Source organism: Palaemon carinicauda, chromosome 21 (genome assembly GCF_036898095.1).
Source record: "Palaemon carinicauda isolate YSFRI2023 chromosome 21, ASM3689809v2, whole genome shotgun sequence".
NCBI classification, from domain to species: domain Eukaryota; kingdom Metazoa; phylum Arthropoda; class Malacostraca; order Decapoda; family Palaemonidae; genus Palaemon; species Palaemon carinicauda.
Genome location: NC_090745.1, coordinates 99090798 through 99113484, shown reverse-complemented (window position 1 = coordinate 99113484; position 22687 = coordinate 99090798). Strand labels below are relative to the sequence as shown.

At 42.4% G+C, this 22687-nt stretch overlaps 2 protein-coding genes across 4 annotated transcripts in view; both read left to right on the top strand.

Moving 5' to 3' along the window:
- The window catches only part of LOC137615345 (inactive phospholipase C-like protein 1), a 1261629-nt gene that overhangs the window by 764878 nt on the left and 474064 nt on the right, over positions 1-22687 (top strand). The window lies entirely within an intron of this gene.
- LOC137615344 (uncharacterized) overlaps positions 6567-22687 on the top strand; it is an 85309-nt gene continuing 69188 nt past the window's right edge. The window contains exon 1 of the mRNA XM_068345145.1: positions 6567-6698. The gene's annotated coding sequence lies outside the window, so the exon portion shown is untranslated. The remainder of the gene's footprint in view (positions 6699-22687) is intronic.

Here is a 22687-nt window from a genome sequence, read left to right as displayed (position 1 = left end):
TCACATTTGTTGTAGTACACTTATATCATTTTCAGTATTTTCTTCACAAAAAAAAAAGGAGTCGTCCAAGAACTGTTTTGTAATAAATATGAATTTTATACATGAACCATATCCTTGTTATTCATTGCTTACTCTATCTGCATTCATAAGTTATTCATACTTGTTCAATTCATTCATTTATAGCATTCCCTTAATTGCATCACGGTTTTCCACTAGCTCCATTAATGATTGCTATGCACAGAGGCCATATGAGGCAGCGGAAATAGTGAGAGGTGAGAAAGTCCTGAAATAAATGTTTCACGTATTTGGAGAAGAAAATAAGGTAAAGTTTTAGATTCAACCAAATTGGGAAATGTATTATATTAATATATTTTCCTAGTAAAGCACGTGATAACAAAAAACTTTCTCTCAATACATTATTGACGCTGATGTCTACTTACAGAGATAATTATTTCAGTTATTGTAGGTCTGCATTTTATTTCTAAGTGTTCTGTATACCTTTACGCTGCCACGGGACCTAGCTCTTGTTCGTTTGTATGTCTGTTTTCATCTTACTTGGCTCCGCCCCATTGCGTAATGTGACAATATTTGCTTGAATGCGCATTTGCTCCTCCCACTAATGTCGCTCCTCCAATCTAAATACTACTGGGTTCTTTTCAAGGGTTATTATTGGACGATTCATTGGTCTCTCAGTCTTGTTTCAAGGATCTGTTTTTCGTGCAATATAACATTGTAAACGATAGCATTTTGTTTTTTTCCCTATTTCATTATGGGAGAAACCCGTGATTGTCGTTTGTTTTCGGTTTTCAAAAGTTCCGGTTTCTATATTTTCAGCACACGTCACTTAACTGTCATGGATCCTCCGGTACGGTTGTGTGAAATATGTTGTTATTCCTATTTTGATGTGATCGGCCGATTTCATGGGAATTATAATGGAACTCCTGAAGTAGTGAATCGTTTTCTAAGGGAGCATTCCGTATTACCTTTAAGTGTCCAGTGTGGTGAATGTGATTCGCCTTTACATTTTCGTGAGGATAGACATGTGTGGTATTGTACCAAATCTGTAAAGGAGGGTCAACCACAACCTTCCACATCTTCATCGTCATCTTCCGTTTAAGGTAAGAAGTGATTTAACAAAATATATATATTCAAATTTACCCCTGGTTAAAGGGGGGGTCGCAGGGGGGGCGAAGCCCCCCCCCCGGTAGGGGTACAGGGCCCCTAGGTTAGGTTAGGTGGGTTTGTTAGGTTCTGTGGTGCCCTGAAAATTACTGTGGCCTTAAGGGGGGGTCGCAGGGGGGGCGAAGCCCCCCCCGGTAGGGGTACAGGGCCCCTAGGTTAGGTTAGGTGGGTTTGTTAGGTTCTGTGGTGCCTTGAAAATTACTGTGGCCATAAGGGGGGGTCGCAGGGGGGGCGAAGCCCCCCCCGATAGGGATACAGGGCCCCTAGGTTAGGTTAGGTGGGTTTGTTAGGTTCTGTGGTGCCTTGAAAATTACTGTGGCCATAAGGGGGGGTCACAGGGGGGGCGAAGCCCCCCCGGTAGGGGTACAGGGCCCCTAGGTTAGGTTAGGTGGGTTTGTTAGGTTCTGTGGTGCCCTGAAAATTACTGTGGCTTTAAGGGGGGGTCGCTGGGGGCCCTACCCCCCTCCCCCCGGTAGGCCTAGTTAGGGGTATGGGGGAGGGGTGCTGGAACATTAATTATTCATTTATTGCAAATATCATTCAATGCCCCAACACCCTCCCCCCCCCCCTTCCCCCACCCAAAACCCCGGTTCCCAAAGGGTGTCCCCCATAATTGGTGGGATGAACTAGGGTATACATAGTAAATCTCTAAATCGGTTGGTTTGCAGTCAAAATAAACGTTAAATTCATTGAAACCACACTATTTCTGATGCAACAAATATATTTTTATTGCATTTTTCCAAATTTGGCTGAAACTAAAAATTTACCGAAAATAACGTTTAAAATAGAAGTTTAAAATATTCTATTACATTACCAAACTATTCTTTTTCCCGTTGAAAGTTCCTAAATTAACATTTGTTTTGTTTATTAAGTCTCGCAGATCAGATCAGATTCACGTTGAGGCTTTGCCTTTGCAACGGCGCCTCTGTGTCTTTTAGTTTTGTTTGTTCTTTATTTTCACTCGTTTTTCTCTTTTCATTCACATTTGTTGTAGTACACTTATATCATTTTCAGTATTTTCTTCACAAAAAAAAAAGGAATTTCCCAACTGTTTGTGCACTATCTTCTTCGTATGGCTGTTGGAGCTCAACCATACTGTGGACAAAATAACATGAAGTGGTCTGCATTTTCTTCTACATCACAGAATACACAATTCATATTTCCATCTTGGTGTCTGCTTTTTTATGTCCAAGCCCAATGTGTTTGTCCTTGCTCTGAATAATAAGATTGATGCAAATTTGTTGTCATATACTTCCTCCTCCTTGATTTCACTTTTCCAGTTTTTATACAGAATTAGACTCTCCTTGCACTTCATTTCACTCTTCCATTTGCTTGTGTCTTATTCTCTTGTTCTCTTCCTTATGTCCTTTTTGTTTCATCTCTTGACTTCTCTCATCGCCATCCCACATTCTTCAGCATACTGTACTTCTTCACATGCATCCATCACTTCCTTTCTTTTTCTTCCATATCATTGACTATTGCTGTTAGTATGTCCTTCTCTCCCTCATAAATGCTATTAAGGTACCTCAGCTTTCCATCCATTACCCTCGTTTGTATAGCAGATGCTCCTACATCCCCCCTCAAGGTTACAATTGTTGTATTCTTACACTCCCCTAATATTCTTCTAAACACTCCATTCTCAATTCCCTGCAATTTTTCTATTTCAGTTTCCGTTAAGTTAATTACATTTGTTCAGCAACAAAATCATAGAAGTAAGCCAATAAAAGTAGTAACAACAGAGACTTTCTTGTGAAACTATTTTCTCACTCGTCCTTTTTTTACACTGTGACTATCCTTTTTAAGCATTTTTTTTCCTGTAATACCATCTACTTTGGATATAATTTTTCATATTCTTTATATCTTTATGTATAGATTTGTACAAAGAAATATATATGCTCATAATTTTTTTTTTCTTCTGATATTTCTGGTATGGTTGGTGCTGCTGCATGAAATAAGCATGCTCTTCATAATATTGTATGCTGGGCAGTAAAGTAAAGAAAGCTAAAAATGTGTCATTCATTTCTCCACATTCTAATCATTTGTTTTCCTCTTTTTAATTAATTCCTGTAGGTAGTAGGTAGTAGGTTGGCCAGGGCACCAGCCACCCGTTGAGATACTACCGCTAGAGAGCTAATGGGTTCTTTGACTGGCCAGATAGTACAACATTGGATCCTTCTCTCTGATTACGGTTTATTTTCCCTTTGCCTACACATACACAGAATACTCTGGCCTGTTCTTTACAGATTCTCCTCTGTCCTCATACATCTGACAACACTAAGATTACCATACAATTCTTTTTCACCCAAGGGGTTAACTACTCCACTTAACTCTTGGTAAGGTAGAAGAGACTCTTTAGCTTTGGTAAGCAGCTCTTCTAGGAGAAGGACACTCCAAAATCAAATCATTGTTCTCTTGTCTTGGGTAGTGCCATAGCCTCTGTACCATGGTCTACCACTGTCTTGTGTTAGAGTTCTCTTGCTTGAGGGTACACTGGGGCACACTATTCTATCTAATTTCTCTTCCTCTGGTTTTGTTAAAGTTTTTATAGTTTATATAAGAAATATGTATTTCAATGTTATTACTCTTAAATTATTTCATTTTTCCTTGTTTCCTTTCCTCACTGGGCTATTTTCCCTGCTGGGGTCCTTGGGCTTATAGCATCCTGCTTTTCCAACTACGGTTGTAGCTTAGCAATTAATAATAATAATAATAATGATAATAATAATAATAATAATAATAATAATAATAATAATAATAATAATAATAATAATTTAGTTCTGGTGTGTTTAATCTACAGTAGCTCTCCTTATCAACCTTGTCTTTTCGGTGTCATTAGGTAAGGTTACTTATTTATCTATTTGTTTATTACAGCATACTAATGATGTTTTCGCATTAGTTTTGTTTACAACCTTTCATCTGATTAGTTTTCATCTGTCTGATCTCATCTAAAACTCACATTTCCTTCAGTTTTCATATTTTTTTTTTATACCGATCCTATGTTTGTTGGTTTCAGATTGTCAAGAAATTGTCTGCGGACAGAATTCTCGTTTTTATTATTGTGAAAATATTCTTCTATTGGTTGAGCTTGTAACTATTGAGCAAATATTTCAGGCAAAATAATCTATACATGCAAATATCGAGGAGCAGGATAAAAATCTTACCCAATATTAGGGCATAGCATTCTGCAAACCTGGACCATCAATATTGTCCCATTTTGTCTAGTTTTTATTTTTTTTAACTCGAGTATAATACCATCTGATATTACCAGATGTGTACACACATATTGATGTTGCTACACCCTTTTCCAATAAAACTTCCCTATCAAAGCCCTATTATAAATTTTACTTATCATTGAGTTGGCCATATTTGCCAGTTGACATTTCCTATTAGTGTGAACTCTTTCAACTGTTCTCTAAATCAGTCTCAACTGACACTCAAGGTATACAGCGCCGAGGCTTTTGTCTCGGCATTGGTGAAAAATCACACATGCTTTATTGTTTAGATTTGATCCACTTTGAATAATAGTTTCAGAATAATCCACTCCTGCGCATCAAAGTACTCCATGATTACCTCGTTTGAACGATTGTGTGCAGGGAGAACATTTTCTTCCAAAATGATTTGTTTAAACATTTTCAATTTTTTCTTTTTACCCGTTTAGAGCCAAACCATAGGTGTTGCAATGCAGATTAAGTACATTTAACACAATCAGTCGTATTAATAAAAGTTAGGTGACGTCAGATATAAGATCTTTATCGAATTCAATCAAAGTTTAATTCTTGGAATCAAATACCACAATTTTCATTCAGCCAGATTTTTAATTAGCGATAAGCAGAAAAACAAATAAACAGACATGGGCTGTCGGTAGAATGGGTTCCGAAATTTAGTGTAGATATTTTTTTTTTTTTAATAAAAGATTCTTAAAGAATCTGTCTACATACAAAATACATCTGGTGCCTGAAGTTCGCTTAAGATATATCTATACAATTGAAGTACTTTACTCACTTTAATTACTGACTCAACTTTTCTTATTGTGTATTTTGTACTTTAATTAAATTCGAAAGTTCCAATAAAATAGTTTACCTTGTCTCTATTTCATTTTCACCACATGAAGGCAACAACAATAACAAGTAGACCTATATTAGCTCTTAAACACCACTTTTATTTTCTATATGTATGATTGTTGTAAAAGAAAAGAAGTAGTCTTTTTAATTGACAAGTTTCTAATTTTCTTAAAGTTTGTCTAATATTTTGAATGCTTCCTTTTATAATAAACATTAGGTTCAGTTCAAAGAATTACTTAATAAAACATATCTTGATTAATTCCTTCCTTCTAGATTTAGATTTATCTATGTAGATCACAAACATGATTTAATTCGTAACATGTCTAACTTTGCTGGAAAATGATCTAATTTTTGAGCTTTATGGCGTATCAAATATTGCTCATTATATTTGATTGATCAGTCTCTGCAAAGTTTGTATCTGTGCTTGGTTTTATTGTTATAGCTGCTTCATTGTCATGCATACAGGAATAATGACATTAATATTGCATTCGATAAGTATTATTTTTTAAAAATTAGTATTCGATTACTAGCAGTTTCTCTTATTTGATTTCTAGGTTGGCCAGAGCACCAGCCGCCCGTTGAGATACAACCGCTAGAGAGTTATGGGATCCTTTGACTGGCTAGACAGTACTACATTGGATCCTTCTTTCTGGTTACGATTTACTTTCCCTTTGCCTACACATACACCGATTACTCTGGCCTATTCTTTACAGATTCTCCTCTGTCCTCATACACCTGACAACACTGTGATTATCAAACAATTCTTCGCCTAAGGAGTTAACTACTGCACTGTAATTGTCCAGTGGCTACTTTCTCTTGGTAAGGATAGAAGAGACTCTTTAGCTATGGTCAGCAGCTCTTCTAGGAAGGAACTCCAAAATCAAATAATTGTTCTCTAGTCTTGGGTAGTCCCATAGCCTCTGTGCCATGGTCTTCCACTGTCTTGGGTTAAAGATATCTTTCTTGAGGGTACACTCGGACACACTATTCTATCTTATTTCTCCTCCTCTGGCTTTGTTAAAGTTTTTATAGTTTATTTAAGAAATATTTATTTCAATATTGTTACTGTTGGTAGGATATTTTATTTTTCCTTGTTTCCTTTCCTCAATGGGCTATTTTCCCTGTTGGAGACCCTGGGCTTATAGCATTCTGCTTTTCCAACTACAGTTGTAGCCCAGCAAGTAATAATGATAATAATAATAATAATAATAATAATAATAATAATAATAATAATAATAATAATAATAATAATAATAATAATAATAATATTTGCCGAGTTTGTCCAAGTTCCAACCCTAAGTTTTCTTCTTTAGAGAAGAAGATCTCGTTTCCATTACGAGGATATTGTTTACAAATCTCTAGTGCCATCACAGGTGACAGGAGTTAAAAGTTTTATTTTCTTTGGTGCGTTCCATGTTGTCAGATGAGATGTCATGATAATTAATATATATGAAGGTAATTATGCTTTGAATTATGTTTTTTCTCTTTTCAAATGCTGCTTGAACAGGTGGTCCTATAGGCTTAGTTTTAATTCGCCTCGGGGATCAAGAGCTTCCCAGTGAAGGTCGTATAATAGTTTTATTTTGCTGTAGGATTCATATACTTTAATTGGTAAATACGTATTTTAATTTTTAGAAAATACTCAAACCATGAAATTTTCTTACTTGGTATCTTGTGTTTTATCCGTTTTTAACCATGACCATATTATTTTCTTTGTTCCCTTTCCTCACTGGGCTATTTTCCTTGTTGGGGCCCCTGGGCTTATAGCATCCTGCTTTTCCAATTAGGGTTGTAGCTTAGGAAGTAATAATGATAATAAACCACCCGTTCATTAGTTTTCCTGCCCCCCCTATGAAAACAATTACAGAGTATTACTGTGTAACCAGGGTTTGGGGGAAAGTAAAAACGAGTGATTTGCAGCAATAATACCCTTAAATGCATCATAAACTATATAACTAACTGGAAAAATATATTGTTCAAGTAAATGGGTTGAAATTTAAGTATATTTATCAATGATTCACATCTTGTCCCTCTAATAGCTTTTGATCCACCATGGCTCGCTACGCGGTATTATTGTACTGTATTACAGGGCAATGTAACCTAGGGAAAAAACTACTTTTTTTCTATAGAAAAAATTCCTCTCTTTTTGAAAATGACACTCATTTCCGTCGCAAATGAATAGTTGCAGAAATATATATATATTTTTGGGCTCGGCCATGTCGTCCTGATGGAAGGTTCCTGTTGGTAGCCTTTCCAAGGGATATTTGCTACAGTGATACTCCCAGAGAAATAAACCGAAGGTCTCCAGGATTCTAACTCCTGGCGTGAGTATCCATGATAAAAATTAAGGATATTGCATAATATCAGGGGACGTATTTTTTAGATACGACACATAGCAATCTTTACCCCGAATAGATTTAACTCTTTGAGGGGGAAGAGTGGCGAAAGAAGGGGGTGCCAATCTAGGTACCCGGTGGACCTCCTATCCGCTCTACTGCCGGCCGCCATTCCTATACTTGTAGCCAATATGACTAAGTGTTCTCCTAATGTTATCCTGGTGTTATCGCAAGTTATCGGAATATTAATCATGCAATCTCCGGCATCTTCATTCTTTGGAAAGTTGAGTATTAATTCGTTCCTATGTATAAATTTTGGCTCCCGTCTCATAGTTAAATTCCAGTAATTTAATTGTGTTAGGTTGAGCATTGCCACGACCGGAGGCGGCCCTTTTTATGACTGCTGTCACCATTATTATTGCATTTTATTTAGCTAGTAGGGCGACTTTCCCGGTATTTAGCTATAATATTAGCTAGTTAGGCAAATTATAGAAGTGAAGATTGTGCATACAAATAGATTATTATTCCTCTTCCTAATATGTAACTTTACTTTTCGTATACGGTGGGGGCCCCGGCAGTAACAACCATGGCTGTGGTTCCTACCGAAGTTATGCTAGCCTAACTCGTATATGTATACGTTAGTAAAGTAATTCCCCATGTTTAATCTCGCCCTATCGTTCCTTATTAATTCGGATGGGGACATACATCCTCTAGAATTTATGGATAAGGTTCAATTTATATTCTTTTTTAGAGAAAAGAGGCTAAACCCTTCCTCCCTCCCTGAGCCACCGCCATTACAGGTGGAAACCGCCGGCTCTCCCCATCACCGCCGAGTACTCCGGTTTTGGGGTTAGATGGTAATTCAGGGTGCCCTGTATTACAACCGACGATGTCGCCGGCAGGGGAATCTTTGTTCCGCTGCCGCCTACGACGTCATCGGCAAAGGAAGCCATGCTTCCTCAGTCCACTGACGAAGGTAGGCGGCATACCTGCCGCCACCTTTCTCCCCAGTGAACTATAAGACCCTTCCCCCCTCCCCTTTCTGTCCTTTAGTGTCGGCATAGCTGTCACAACATTCTTTCTCCGGTATTCGGTCAGTCAACCTGACGTACCGGGTTTTCTACGTTGCCGGCCGGGACCCTACCGGCGGCGGTTAGGCAGCCTCCTCGGTCACCTTCCCCCTTATGTCCTTCCTTCACCGGAAGGGAATGCCCCGGGGGAAGGTTTGAGCCGGCCCTGACGGCTGCCGGAGGGAAACCTAACTTACTTTTGAGAAGTCTTCAGGCCTCCCTTGGTCTGCCATCCACAATTATTTCCGCCGGGTGTATAGCTGGCGGCAGGCCTTTTGTGGATGGATAGAAGCTAGAATCAGATGGATTATCATCCCTTCCATTAGAATTCTCATTCTGGCAAGGAGACAGTAGGCAGCCTGACAGTCCTCCTACACTTCCAATTGTTGTGCTAAACCATAACAATAGGAAACTCTCCTGCCTTAATACTTTCTCTCCCTATCAGTTAGTGCCGCCAGGTACTAACCTAACCCCGGTAATGTGCCGGCTGGACTACAGTATATAGAATATAAAGTAGTACAGTTAATTTCTAACATATTCTATGTTTTCTATCACAGTCTATTGTTGGGACCACGATATCATGTTAAGGTTGAGTATTCCATCAACACCCAGAGGAATCCTTTCATTACTGGGACCCTAATAAATCACCTCCCAATATTGATATATTACAGGTAGATATAGTTATACTAACACTTATTAACCATAACTCTTAAGTACTAGAGTTTCTTCCACCTATATTCTTCCTAACAAGGAACCTAAAATATTATTATTGACGGAGGTCTCAGTAATTGATTGGGGTGGGAAGCGTAGATATGTCTTTTCTATTTCCTTCCCAGCTTACTATCCTAAGCTACCATAAACAATAGTAATTACTATTGTTCATAAAAATTGTATGCTTTTATATCACTGATATAAAAAACTATATGCTCATTGAACCCCTTTTCCTTCATAGGAGGAGCCAATATAGAAGTGCGTAGCCTTAGCCTGCAACCGCAAAAACAAAGACACTTGTGGCTACATGAAGTGCAGGACTCATGCCCCCTGCAGCATCGTGTCGGGAGTCCTTAAGTATTGGGAACTGAAGGGTTGCCCCACCTGTTCGACCCTGCTGGCCAATGGCTTTGGAGAAGCTCCCTCAGTCAATATGGAGACTAGAGATACAGCGAGGGAGGCCCTTCGCTAATGGGTAAGTAGATTCCAAAAGAATTTTCAAGGGACCGTACTTGCCTGATGACTCCCTAAGGTACCTACTGTTCCCCAAGGCTCTACCTATTGCGATGGTGCCCCAGGAACAGGTCCAGTCTCCCCTCATACAAATGAAGATCGACGTGGACATAGACAAGGCACTAGAAGGCATGGGAATCCTTCAAGAAAGGACGTCAGAAGTGTTCATTGACACTGAGGAGGCCCTACTACAAGTAGGCCCTGAAGAAGACGTGGAACATCCACAAGCGGAGGAAGAAGGATTCGTTTCAACGGCAACTGAAGACCCTCAGTTTGCCGGGACGGCACACCAACCTATGCCGTCAACCTCTTCAATCCCAACTCCATAACCACCGGTGTAGGCCACCATGAACGAAGAGATCCTCACTTCGATTCAACGGATAATGGAGTTGTTCCAAAAGGTACAAAAGACGATGAGAGAATCACTCAGACTGCAACAGATACTATTGCAAGAGAGGACGGACCGCCCAGGACCTACCAAGAGCTCTACTAAGAAGCTCCTTAAGGTGCTGAATTTCTCTCACCGCTCCGAAACCAACCCCTGGAGGTATACGGACCATATGTCCATGATGAATGGGAAACTATTTGTCTCAGAGAAGTTGGGGACCAAACTGTTTGAAGATCTTGAGTTCTGGCCTACCTTTTCAGTTTACCCAGAATGCTACATGAGACTGGGGGATGAACATGCAACCCGTGAGGAAACGGTACCCAAAGAGGTCATTGTCTTCGAACATGACAAGGCTCAAGCCATCATGCTGAAAACCTTGAAGGGAGCTGGGTACACCAACTCCAAAGTCTCTGCACTGAGCAAGAGACATCCCATGTTTCTTGCTCCTTCCTCCATCTCTTTCCCCTGTTCGGAGAAAGTACTAGACTTCGCCGTCAAGGCAGTCGACAAGGAAAATCCTTGCCCAACCCTAGAGGAATGCAAACCATTCTCTCTAGCACTACCTGCCTGCGAGGAGAAGTGGAAGGATGTCAGTCTAACCTTCTCCGTCTCTAAGTTGGATCCAGAGATAGCAGGCTAGCAGTTCAATGAGAACCTTCCGAAGTTGCCAGACCATCTTCTGAGGAGGGAACAGGAAACGAAAGAGAGACTAGTGGCTTCCCTTTCTCATCAGAACTGCCTGGAAATGAGTGCAGGTCTACAGAACGTCCCAGAAAGGATCATTTTCCTGGCTAAGTCCCCCATGGGTACCCTTGTGAAAAACTTATATGCTTTCCTCAGAGCGAGGAGAGCCTGCAGAGAGTCAGTTTTGACCTCAGCAACCTTAAGACACGAACCAAGGAAATTGATTACCTCAAACACCTCTGGTAAAGACCTTTTTCCCACAGGAACTGGTCTAAGAGATCATAGCCAGAGCAACCACGGAGAACTGGAACCTTCTCCAAAAGTGGGGCATGAGCTCAAAGAGGAAATCTTTCAACAGACGGAGGTCCCCAGCCTAAAAATAAAAAGGCAAGGAGACCATGCAGATCTACACAACTTTCTGCCGTGACTACGATCACGAAGCCTCAGACCACTTCCAGATGGTCCTTCAACAAGTGGTGGCTCAGTTACCAATCCTTAACCCCAACATTGAGAGGCAATCGACTTCCTTTCACCTTAAGTCAGAAAGGAAATGGCCCTAAGAGAAGTTCACCCGGAGATAACTCCTCCTGGGGCCGAGTAGGACGTGGTCACGAAAACAAATCCACAGGACCCCACACCCAAAGAGGGGTTCCAGGTAGGAGGTAGACCGTATCAGGGATCGCGGGACCTTCGATCCCTGGGCCCAAAGCCTATTAACGAATGGACTCGGGTGGAAATGGAATAGAATTCCAACCCGTTTTCCAAAATTCTTCTAACACTCCACCCCCTCGTGAGCAGAATATACCTCAGAACTTTTGAACAAGAAGGTAAGAAGGAAAGCGAAGTCCATCAAAAAGCAGGGAAGGCTGTCTTGTGTTCCCAAGAGAGACTCAGACAAACTCAAAGTTCATTCTAGACTTGTCTCCACTCAACAAGTTCATCGAAAACAATAAGTTCCGGATGCTTACTTGGTAACACATTAGGACCCTTCTCCCAAAAGGAGCAAACACACCCACAATAGACCCAACAGATGCTCACTGGCATCTTCTATTGAGCCACCCTTTCTCCTTCTACCTTGGATTCATGCTACAGAAGAAGTGATTCTTCAGAGCAATGTCCTTCGGACTGAATACAATCAGTCTAGTAGCTAAACTCCGAAGGAGTTCAATTACTAGCATATCTAGACGATTGACCAGTATGGGCAACATCCAAGACTACTTATCTGCAGGCAGCCAACAAGGCTATCCAGTCTCTGGATCACCTGGGCTTCAACATCAATCGCAAGAAGTCTCGCCTTCCTCCAGCTCAGAAGTTCCAATGGCTAGGAATCCAATGGGACTTAAAGTCACACCATCTCTCCATTCTATTCAAGAAGGGAGGAGAGATAAAGGGATCTGTCACAAGAGGATTTCAGAACGCCAACAGGAAAGAGTATCGCGCTCTCTCCAGTTTGCAGCAGTGACAGACCCAGTGCTAAAGGTACAGTACGTCTAAAAGATGCGTCAAGGGTCTGGAGAAGATACGCATCAAAAGCTCGAAGAGACCAACCAAGGCTGGCCCCGACCCTATTGCGCACGCTGTTAAGGCCGTGGTCAACAGCCAAGAGTCTAGCACGAACATTTCCCCTGCAACCACCATAACCATCAATGGAGGTACACTCCTCCTTGAAAGATAAGGTGGCCATTCTCACAAGAGAAAAGTGCAGAAGAATTGGTCGTACCAGTTCAAAACCTTTCATATCGACGTTGAGGAAGCTCTGACAGTTTACCTGACGTTGAAGAGGCTATCCCCTCGCAGAACAATCCACATCAGATTGGCCCTAAACAACGAAGGGATAGTAAAATGTCTAAATAGACAAGGCTCGAGATCATCTCACAAAGGAGATGTGATATTAGCCACCTTTCACCTGATAAGGAAGAAGGGATGGCACCTGTCAGCAGTTCACCTACAAAGGTTCCGCAAGGTGACGGCAGATGCTCTATACAGGCGAAAGCCCATAGAGACAGAATGGTCCCTAGACGCAGACCCATTCTCCTTCACCTCAGAAAAAGTCCCGGAACTGCAGACTGACCTCTTCACAATGAGCGACAACAAGAAATTACCTCGTTATGTAGCCCCTTAGATGGACCTTCAAGCAGAGGCGATGGACATCACGTCCCTCGAACGGGACATTTGGAACCACATTTACCTGTTTCCACCAACCATCCTCCTGCTAAGATTCCTCGACAAGCTAAGATCCTTCAGAAGGACAGCAGCTGTAGCGATCCAAAGCAACTGGTTCCCTCTAGTTCTAGAACTGAAACTGAAACTGAAGCTGTTCCCTCTGCCGGACCCAGCATTATGCAATCTGGTCCAGAAGTCGACTGCTTGCGCTTCATCTTTGAGAACCAACAACTTACATCTCACGATTTTCTCGCCCTAGTGGCGAACAAAAGATTTAGAATCTCTAAGGATAAAGTTGACTTCATCGAAGAGTATAAGTCAAGTTCGACTAGGAGACAATAGGAATCATCATGGAAGAAATGGGTGTCCTTTGTGAAATCAAAGGAACCGACAGAAATATCGATAGATTTCGGTCTAGTTTTCTTCATATTCCTACTTGAACAAGGCCTGGCTTCCAATATGATTACCTCGTGTGAGTCAGCCCTGGCTAAACCACTTCTGTATACCTCTGGAGTGGACCTCTCTAGTGAAATCTTTAATAAGATCCTAAAAGCATGCACTAGACTCAAGCCAGTAACCCCTCCAAAGCTCATCATGTGGTCTTTGGACAAAGTCTTGCACCATGCTTCGAATCTAAACAATGAGAATTGTACTCTAGGGGATCTAACCGACTCAAGCCAGCAACCCCTCCAAAGCCTATCACGTGGTCTTTGGACAAGTCTCGCACCATGCTGCGAATCAAAACAATGAGAATTGTACTCTAAAGGATCTTTCACAGAAAGTTATTTTCTGTATGTCATAGCCTCAGGGGATAGAGTTAGTGAAATAGTGGCCTTATCTAGAAATGAAGGTCATATTCAGTTCCTAGACAGGAGAACTGAACCTCTTTCCTGATCCTGCTTCTCTTGCCAAGAATGAGCTACCCACCAAGAGGTGGGGTCCTTAGAGAATCTGCCCACTGAAGGAAGATGACTCTCTGTGCCCAGTAGAGTGTCTTAAGGTCTATCTTTGAAGAACCTCGGACTTCAAGGGAGGATAGCTCGTCAGAGGCGAAAACAGGATCAAAACCTACCCCTAAGACAACTGAGAGCAAAGCTCACCTACCTTATTCGCAGAGCGGATCCTGACAGTACACCCGCAGGTCACCATCAAAGGAAAGTTGCTTCTTCGTTGAACTTCTTCCAACACGGGCTTTGGAAGACTCCGCTCATACACTGGATGGAGATCATCCAGAGTCTTTTACTGACACTATACGAAGCAAGTACATGAAATAAAACATGTTATGGTGGCGGCGGGTAGTGTTATAAGACCCGATGTCTAGCGCTAAGATGAACAGTGAACTGCTTTGGGACTTTCCAGTGCATCGGGTGCAAATCATAACAATGATTAACACACTGTTCCATATAGGTGCATATCTGACCAATAAAACCAGTGCAGAGTGAACGTTGCGTCACGGTGTTCATGCAATCCCAAAATCTGTACAAATCAGTCAGATTTGGTTTCACCTCTCCATTGAGTGGCATCGTTTTGATGAAATTACATATTTTTCAATATTAAACTTACCCGATAATCATGTAGCTGTCAACTCCGTTGCCCGACAGAATTCTACGGGAGGGATACACCAGCTATCACTATACTAGAAGGGGGTGTACTCACAAGCGCCACCTGTGGCCAGGTACTACAGTACTTGTTGTTGACGCCACCTCACTTTTTCCTCTGTCGTGCTTCCGGCAAGACGTTCTTGGATACGCTTATGATTTTGGAGTATTGTTCACGGTTTGGTGAAGTATTTCTCTAAAATTTGCAGCTATTCGCTATACTGGAAACTTCTATATTAGCTTAGTTAGCTTTTGGAATTAATTTGATTAATTATGGTGACGAAGAGAGTATGAACTCTCTTTCACCTTTAAATGGCCGACCCTTCCCTTAGACGGAAGTGTTGGTGTCTAAGAGAGTATAGACTCTCTTTCTTAATTTTGCTTAACAAAAGTTATAGATTTATTTTATATCTCTCCGCCTTTTATAGGCCTCTTCGATTAACTTCCTTTTATTATAAACTTATTAAAATTAATTTTTATATTTGTTTATATTCGACCTTTCCTAATAGTAGGCGGTCTTTTCTTGGTACCGAAGTTAATTAACATTGAGCCCGTCATTTCGGTTTTACCTGTTAACATATTTTGCTATTTTAATGTTTTTGAAAGAATTTCTTTGATAGTCTCGTACTGTGTTCAAAGTTGAACTAACGTTTTGTTTTGTCTCTGCAGTTGTTGACGTTCAGAACGTTCAACTTGCGCTCTATCGTCACGATAGAGAGAGAATTTTCACGGTGTCACGTTGCAGTAAGAGTAACCGTGTCTAGCGTTTTGTTCATTCTTTCTCAACTTAATGGTTTTAATTCTAATAAATTGGGAAATATTTCAGTTTTTTCCTTTAACAATAATATGTTTTAACGATATATATGATTGGGCTCTTCTCTCAGGTTCTAAGTCAAGAGAGAGAGAGAGAGAGAGAGAGAGAGAGAGAGAGAGAGAGAGAGAGAGAGAGAGATAGAGACGGAGGGAGAAAGAGGAGGATAAACGTTTCGTTCAAGCGAGTAACGTTGTTATCGTTTTTGCTCTTCTCCCTAGTCTCTTTAGGGGAAGAAGGTAAACGTTTCTAGAGTTTTTTCTTGTTCTCAAGCTTTATGCGGTGAGAGATTTTAAACGTAGTTTATTTGATCTAGTGTTTAGTCTCTTTCCAGCCACTGAATTATTTATCTTTCATTAGATTTTTCTGTTACATTGTAATTCTGTTTTCGCAATTACTAACTTTTGAGAAAGGATAGAATTGCGTGTTTCAGGTACAAACCACTTAAAGTTTCGTGTTCAGTGAAATAAGTGCAAACAGAAAATCAAAAGTGATAAGTGATTAGCGCAAAGTGTGTCAGTGTTGTGCGTGAGGGTACTTCTGTGCGTGCCAGTCGTCCTCCCAGTCCGGGACCTCTTGCAAGCTCCCAAGCCCAGGGGAGAAGCAATGTCGAAGGGCAAAAGGGTTCGGCAGGCCTTGATCGGCGCACAGAAGTATCCTCGGTGGTTGCGGGCGTGTCTTACAGAGACCGTCACTCCCACCCGCAGACGATTGAGCCCTTATTTTGCTCGTCTGCAGAAGAAATTTCGGGGAGAAAACGCTGGTCTCAGGTCTCAAGACCTCTTAAACGTAAAGTCCAGACCTATGCCAGACGTACGAAGTTAGAGTTCAACAACCCGGATGCAGTCATTGGGTTAGCTCTGACTCTCCTCAGTCATCAGGTGACTGCACACCTCCTAAGAGAGGTAAGGCGATGCCTCTACAGACCTCATCTTCTATTAAGGCTTTGCCTTAACAGACCTTATCGTCTGTTGATCCCAAGACGACTTTGCTGCAGTCCATGCAGTCGCAGCTTGCGGTCTTAATGCGTGAGTTTCAGGCTGAGGTTACCAGCGGTGTGCAGCAACCTCCGCCTCCTCCTGCGAGAGCTCCGCCTCCGCAGTCCAGTCTGCCAGGCGTACGAAGTTGAGGTTCCTCAGGCTACCTTACCGCGTTCTGAGTTGCCAGTTACCAGCGTTGTGCAGCAACCTTAACCTTCCTTAAGGCAACCTCAGCAATGGGAGCAGGAGTCTTATGCCTTACTTCCTCCGCTTCCGCTTGCGGTTCCACCAGCGAGGCAACAATCTCTTGAGGTACGACAACCTCTTCCATCAATGAGGCAGCCACCTCAGCACTCGCTGCAGCGACCACCTTAGGCTAGCACCTCAGGAACCTCAACTTGCGAGACAAGAACTGCGTTTTGCGCAGCCGCTACCTCAACTCTCGCAGCTCACACCTCAGGAACCTTAACTTGTTCCTCAGGAACCTGCTACTGCGCATCCGCAACCCTTACAGCAAGCGCAACTCTTAAGGCAGCAACCTCATGCTATGAGTCAGCCACCTCAACGCATGCATCTGCCATTTTTTCCTCAACTTGAGCTTCTTCCCATTCAACTTGGGAATAACAAATGACAATAATAACACCTCATTACTTTCATAACTTGCATTTGTAATCATATACATGTATGCCTACACAAACATTATGATAATGGAGGTTATTTGTATTACTTATATAAAAATATATATGTATTCCTTGCAATATATTTTTAACAAATCGCAAAATATGGCAAAAATATCTTCTAAACAAAAAATGAATCATGAGTTATGAATGTAAGGTAATATTATGTTGATATTAAACCCCATGCAAGCATGCATGAAGTAATGCAGTGTTGCCAACAGGGCGAGTTTCCCTTTCCTGAGGTGAAGTAGATTATAGTACATTTAGTGTAGCTTAATTCTACGATTATCATGCCGGCTATCAAATTCATCAACAAAACAGTCTAAATCAATTCCCTCGGCACGTGCACTTTCAATGAACGGTAATGCGATATTACTCACTCTAGCACTGGTCATGGAATTTCTGAGAAATGTTACACGCCATGCAACACGCTCTGCTTACCTTACAGCATGCTCTACATACAGCATGCTCTGCATACAGCATGCTCTGCATACAACATGCTCTGCATACCTTACCGCATGCTTCTCAGTCACACATCTTTGGTTGTTGCCAACTCACTAGACTGTCAAGCAGTTTCATAACGTTGCCTTCTAGTCTGCTGCTTTTGCACCAGTGAAACCCTCACTGAGAGAACTTAGCTTTTCTCGGATATGGTCCCTGTAGATGAGAAAGTGCTTTTCTCCCTCCTTCTGATATTCCCTTGAGGACTCTGTCATTTGGAGAGGAGCCTTTAGCTGCGTAGCCTCCTATGGACTTTTATTTAAGCATAACATGCTTCCAGGGAAGGTAATGGTTCCACTTCAGTCGCTAATCCCGTCTGTTACCACACCTGCTCCCATAGACCTTGAGCTGTGTTGCAAGACATGCAGTCCAAGCTTAGTCCTTGTTAGAGGATTTTTTGTTTACGGAGTCAATGTGTCACTGGGAAGACGTTCAACAACCAGCAGAAGTGACTTGTTGTGACGCAGTGCGGCAACCTCAGCAACCCGATAAGGAGTTGTCTGTACGACCCAGACAGTCTAGACAGCTTCGGGTTGTCACTGTACTTCCTCGCTTCCCCATGGTTGACAGTTCACAGACTGTGCAGCAGTACCATGATCTTGTGTCCGGCTCCGTCAGACGACTGGCTTTTAAGAGCTCCCACAAGTCGTCGCTGTCTGGAGATTCTCAAATGGACTATGGATCAGACCAAGGAACTGGGCCTCCTGGTCAATTTTGAGGAGTCTCAGCTCGTCCCATCCCAGACCATTGTCTCCTTGGGTATGGATCTTCAGAGTCGAGCTTTTCGGGCTTTTCCGTCGGCCCCAAGGATCTTCCAAGCCCTAGAATGCATCCAGAGCATGCTGAGAAGGAACCGATGCTCAGTCAGGTAGTGGATGAGTCTAACAGGGACACTTTCATCGCTGGCCCTGTTCATCGTGTTAGGGAGACTCCACCTCCCCCCCCTTCAGTATCATCTAGCTGCTCACTGGATAAAGGACATGACGCTAGAGACGGTCTCAGTTCCTGTTTCCGAAGAGAGGAGGTCTTCTCTCGCGTGGTGTAAGAACAGCTTTCTTCTCAAGGAAGTCTACCTTTGGCTGTTCAGAAACACGACCGCCGTCTCCTCTCGGACGCATCAGACACGGGCTGGGGTGCGACTTTGGACGGACAAGAATGCTCGGGAACATGGAATCAGGAGCAAAGGACACTTCACATCAATTGCAAGGAGTTGTTGGCGGTTATTCTGGCCTTGATAAACTTCAAGTCCCTCCAGCTTAACAAAGTGGTGGAGGTGGACTCTGACAACACCACAGCCCTGGCTTACATCTTCAAGCAGGGAGGGACTCTTTCGTGGAAGTTGTTCTAGATCGCAAGGGACCTCCTCATCTGGTCTAAAGATCGAAAGCTCACGCTGGTAACGAGGTTCATTCAGGGCGGTATGAATGTCATGGCAGATCACCTCAGCCGGAAGGGTCAGGTCATCCCCACAGAGTGGACCCTTCTCAAGAATGTTTGCAGCAGACTTTGGGCCCTGTGGGGTCAGCCAACCATAGATCTGTTCGCTACCTCGATAACCTAGAGACTCCTGTTGTATTGTTCTCCGATTCCAGACCCAGCAGCAGTTCACGTGGATGCTTTTCTGCTGGATTGGTTCCATCTCGACCTGTATGCATTCCCGCCGTTCAAGATTGTCAACAGGGTACTTCAGAAGTTCTCTCGCAAAGGGACACGGCTGACGTTGGTTGGCTCCGCTCTGGCCCTCGAGAGAATGGTTCTTAGAGGTACTGCAATGGCTGGTCGACATTCCCAGGACTCTTCCTCTAGGAGTGAACCTTCTAAGTCTACCTCACGTAAAGAAGGTACACCCAATCCTCCACGCTCTTCGTCTGACTGCCTTCAGACTTTCGAAAGACTCTCAAGAGCTAGGGGCTTTTCGAAGGAGGCAGCCAGAACGATTGCCAAAGCAAGGAGAACATCCACTCTCAGAATCTATCAGTCTCAAAGGGAAGTCTTCCGTAGCTGGTACAAGACCAATGCAGTTTCCTCAACCAGTACCACTGTAACCCAGATTGCTGACTTCCTGTTATATCTAAGGAAAGTAAGATCCCTTTCAGCTCCTACGATCAAGGGTTACAGAAGTATGTTGGCAGCGGTTTTCCGCCACAGAGGCTTGGATCTTTCCACCAACAAAGATCTACAGGACCTCCCTAGGTCTTTTGAGACCTCAAAGGAACGTCGGTTGTCCACTCCAGGCTGGAATCTAGACGTGGTCCTAAGGTTCCTTATGTCATCAAGATTTGAACCTCTCCAATCAGCCTCTTTTTAGGACCTCACATTAAAAACTCTTTTCCTCGTGTGCTTGACAACAGCTAAAAGAGTAAGTGAGATCCACGCCTTCAGCAGGATCATTGTTTTCACATCTGAAACGGCTACATGTTCCTTGCAGCTCGGTTTTTGCTAAACGAGCTTCCTTCACGTCCTTGGCCTAAGTCGTTCGAGATCCCAAGCCTGTCCAACTTGGTGGGGAATGAACTGGAGAGAGTACTTTGCCCAGTTAGAGCTCTTAAGTACTATCTAAAAAGGTCTTAACCTTTACAAGGACAATCAGAAGCCTTATAGTGTGCTATCAAGAAACCTTCTTTTCCAAGTTCTAAGAACTCAGTTTCTTACTATTCAGTCTTCTGATTAGAGAAACACATTCTCATCTGAAGGAAGAAGACCTTGCTTTGCTGAAGGTAAGGACACATGAAGTGGGAGCTGTGGCTACTTCAGTGGCCTTCAAACAGAGCCATTCTCTGCAGAGTGTTATGGATGCAACCTATTGGAGAAGCAAGTCAGTGTTCGCATCATTCTATCTCAAAGATGTCCAGGCTCTTTACGAGTACTGCTACACCCTGGGACCATTCGTAGCAACGAATGCAGTAGTAGGCGAGGGCTCAGCCACTACATTCCCATAATCCCATAACCTTTTAACCTTTCTCTTGAATACTTTTTATGGGTTGTACGGTCGGCTAAGAAGCCTTCCACATCCTTGTTGATTTGGCGGGTGGTCAATTCTTTCTTGAGAAGCGCCGAGGTTAAAGGTTGTGATGAGGTCCTTTAGTATGGGTTGCAGCCCTGTATACTTTAGCACCTTTGAGTTGATTCAGCCTTCCAAGAGGAACGCTGCGCTCAGTAAGGAAGACGATCTTATTAAAGGCAGAGTAACGGTTCAAGTCGACTTCCTTACCAGGTACTTATTATTTCATTGTTATTGTGGATAACTGATTATATGAAATACGGGATACTTAGCTATCCTTTAGTCTTGTACACTGGTTTTTCACCCACCCCCTTGTGTGTGAATCAGCTACATGATTATCGGGTAATTTTAATATTGAAAAATGTTATTTTCATTAGTAAAATAAATTTTTGAATATACTTACCCGATAATCATGATTTAATTGACCCACCCTTCCTCCCCATAGAGAACCAGTGGACCGAGGAAAAAGTGAGGTGGCGTCAACAACAAGTACTGTAGTACCTGGCCACAGGTGGCGCTTGTGAGTACACCCCCTTCTAGTATAGTGATAGCTGGCGTATCCCTCCCGTAGAATTCTGTCGGGCAACGGAGTTGACAGCTACATGATTATCGGGTAAGTATATTCAAAAATTTATTTTACTAATGAAAATAACATTTTTTCGACGAGAAAATATGGACCCCCCAATGTGTTTTCATTGCTGGATCAGATTCATACCCTATTGTGACTACATTTGATAATTTAGTTGCAAGGTGAAAATACTAAACGAATTTGCGTCGTATTGCTGCTATCTCAGTTACAGATGAATAAAGCATACTAGAGTTTTAATTAAACCCTAGAAGGGCCCAACTTGAAATCAGAGTACAGATTTCCAAGGTATGTGAAAGGTAATCTCTCAAGTTTTACCTTCCGTCCCTACGGAAAATCAAGCCTTGAATCCTTACTGTCGATGTCGACACTTTCCTTGCAGGGGGCAAGAAGCCCTAAGCCAGTTCCAAGCTTAGTGGAAATGACAGATAACGGTAATGTCATATACAGATCTAAGAGACCAAATAAGGACCACATTCAAGGTAGAAGGCACTTACACAAACCCACAGATATAATACTTTCAAGTTAATTCCCTGGTAAGCTTCCATCAGGACGATATGGCCGAGCCCAAAAAATGGATTTTTAAATATTTAACTTAGCCGGTGAATATATAATAGCTGCTGCTCCAGCGGCTCGACAGAAAAAACACACAAAAACTCGCGAGCGATCGCTATGAAGGTTGCGGGTGTGCCCACCAGCGCCAACTATTGGCCAGATACCACACATGCATGTAAACAAGCCTCAATTCTTCTCTGTCGACCTTGACGACAAGACGTATCAATACTCGCTGTATAACCTGGAGTTTTCTCAACATATTTGGTGAAGTACTTCATTTTGGTTTGAGCTTTCGCAGTGCAGGTGTTTTTCCTCAACTTAAACTCTTGAACTCTTTATTGGACAGATTTAATTGTTGATGACTTGGATTGTTTTTTTGGACTTTCTTTGACTAATTCAAAATGGCTGACGCTTCACAAGCCCCTAGATTTCGTAAGTGTAATGCTAGGGATTGCAATAGGCGTCTTCCAAAGGCCTCTCTCGACCCACATACTGTGTGTTCTAATTGTCGGGGTAAAACCTGTCAATTAGGAGATCGGTGTGAGGAATGCGTGGGCCTTTCGGAATTTGATTGGCTCGAATACGACAAGTATTCTCGTAAGCTAGAGAGAGATAGGGTAAGGAGGAGTTCCTCTAGGTCAGTAGATTTTTCCTCTCCACATGCCCCTGAACCTAATCCTTCCCCTGTAGTGGTTGTGCCTGAACCCCCTACTGGCACTCAGGAACCATCGATGCGAGACATGTTACATGCCATTCATGCCTTAGGTGAAAGAGTTGAATCGTTAGCAACAGATCGTAATCAACTCATGGCTGACGTTAAAGAGCTTAAGTGTCAGAGTGCCACAGCGGAAAATCGTGGGAAAGAGATTA